General features: G+C 47.3%; 1 pseudogene; it reads right to left on the bottom strand.

Moving 5' to 3' along the window:
• Nucleotides 1-8: 8 nt before the first annotated feature.
• On the bottom strand, nt 9-1744 carry LOC150031132 (18S ribosomal RNA; annotated as a pseudogene).
• Nucleotides 1745-2500: the final 756 nt, after the last annotated feature.

Below are 2500 nucleotides of genomic sequence, written 5' to 3'. Positions count from 1 at the left end.
GGCATCATTAATGATCCTTCCGCAGGTTCACCTACGGAAACCTTGTTACGAATTCTCGTTCCTCTAAATGATAAGGTTCAGTGAACCACCCATGTTGCCGCGATCCGAACACTTCACCGGACCATTCAATCAGTAGGAGTGACGGGCGGTGTGTGCAAAGGGCAGAGACGTAGTCAACGCGAGCTGATGACTTGCGCTTACTGGGAATTCCTCGTTGAAGACAAACAATTACAATGATCTATCCCCATCACGATGAAATTTTAAAGATTACCTGGGCCTGTCGACCAAGGCTATAGACTTGTTGAATACATCAGTGTAGAGCGCGTGCGGCCCAGAAAATCTAAGGGCATCGCAGACTTGTTATTGCCTCAAACTTTCTTGGCCTAAGTGGCCATAAGTCCCTCTAAGAAGTTGGCTACAGAGGGGTACCTCCGCATAGCTAGTTAGCAAGCTGAGGTTTCATTCCTTAACGGAATTAACCAGACAAATCGCTCCACCAACTAAGAACGGCCATGCACTACCACCAATAGCATCAAGAAAGAGCTCTCAGTTTGTCAATCCTTACTATTTATAGACCTTGTAAGTTTCCCCGTGTTGAGTCAAATTAAGCCGCAGGCTCCACTCTTGGTGGTGCCCTTCTGTCAATTCCTTTAAGATTCAGCCTTGTGATCATACTCCCCCCGGAACCTAAAGACTTTGATTTCTCATAAGGTGCTGGCGGAGTCCTTAAAGTAACATCCGCCAATCCCTGGTCGGCATCGTTTATGGTTGAGACTAGGACGGTATCTGATCGTCTTTGAGCCCTCCACTTTCGTTCTTGATTAATGAAAACATCCTTGGCAAATGCTTTCACAGTTGTTTTTCTTTCATAAATCCAAGAATTTCACCTCTGACTATGAAATACGAATGCCCCCGACTGTCCCTATTAATCATTACTCCGATCTCTAATGTATACAGAGAGTAGGCTTGCTTTGAGCACTCTAATTTCTTCAAAGTAACAGCGCCGGAGGCATGACTCGGCCAGTTAAGGCCAGGAGTGCATCGCCAGCAGAAGGGACGAGCCGACCAGTGCTCACCATAGGTGGACCGATCGACCCAACCCAAGGTCTAACTACGAGCTTTTTAACTGAAACTACTTAAATATATGCTATTAGAGCTGGAATTACCGCGGCTGCTGGCACCTGACTTGCCCTCCAATTGATCCTTGTTAAGGGATTTAGATTGTACTCATTCCAATTACCAGACTCGAAGAGCCCGATATTGTAATTTATTATCACTACCTCCCCGTGTCAGGATTGGGTAATTTGCACGCCTACTGCCTTCCTTAGATGTGGTAGGCGTTTCTAAGGCTCCCTCTCCGGAATCGAACCCTAATTCTCCGTCATTCGTCACCACCATAGTAGGCCACTATCCTACCATCAAAATTTGATAGGGCAGAAATTTGAATAATGCGTCGCCGACACGATGCCCATGCGATCTGTCGAGTTATCATGAATCATTAGAGCAACGGACAGAGCCCGCGTCGACCTTTTATCTAATAAATGCATCCCTTCTAGAAGTCGGGGTTTGTTGCACGTATTAGCTCTAAAATTACTAGGTTATCCGAGTAGCATATACCATCAAACAAACTATAACTGATTTAATGAGCCATTCCCAGTTTCACAGTCTGAATTAGTTCATACTTACACATGCATGGCTTAATCTTTGAGACAAGCATATGACTACTGGAAGGATCAATCAGGTAGCATTCCTACACGACATTGCAGCTCATATGATAGCACCAACCGCCCTCCGACAGGACGACAACAGGCACTAAATCAACACGGGCCACGAGTGTCATTCGTTCAAGCAATATGCAGAGGCAACACGTTCGAGAGACTTCCCGAGCATATCATGCCGCCAAATGCATCGCATCTGAGAGAGCGAGCACCAACGATGTGGGCCGCAACAAGCCTTGGAAAGACTGAAGCGGAATGTGACGCGAGCTTTAGGGTTTGTCGTGCACCCAACTAAGGCTGCCGACAGAAAGGGACTAATGAGACGCGACACTTCCATCGCGTGAGGTACCAATGCAAGAACCGATCAATTTCAGCCGCTCGAAACACTTCTTCGGGGCACGTCAATGAAAAGGAGTCGACATTGATAGTTCGATGCCCAAGCACCGACCCTGCCAACCTAAACTACCAGATCACCACTCACGCGCCGTACGCCATCTGAGTCGAACAACACTCGACTATCCGCACCCCTACCCTACAGCAAGGATGCAGAGTCATCAAACGAGGCCGAGCACGCAACGTCGTGCACGATCGAACAACTCTCTCTCACAACTCTCCAATTTCATTCCAGTTTTTGCTTCGAGGCGACCCCTTCCATCCCATCAAACAAAGGAAAGACTGCAGGCCATCTAGTCTCGCGAGGGATAAGTCCATCTAGACCATGCAAGAAACCATGTGCTTTTGCATCGTCCAAACAAGCCCATCCTTTTAGCTCAACTCAACAT

Source organism: Benincasa hispida, unplaced genomic scaffold (assembly GCF_027475165.1).
Source record: "Benincasa hispida cultivar pf3 unplaced genomic scaffold, pf3_genome.v1.1 HicScf1468, whole genome shotgun sequence".
In the NCBI taxonomy this organism is placed as follows: domain Eukaryota; kingdom Viridiplantae; phylum Streptophyta; class Magnoliopsida; order Cucurbitales; family Cucurbitaceae; genus Benincasa; species Benincasa hispida.
This window is presented reverse-complemented; position numbering and strand designations above follow the sequence as displayed.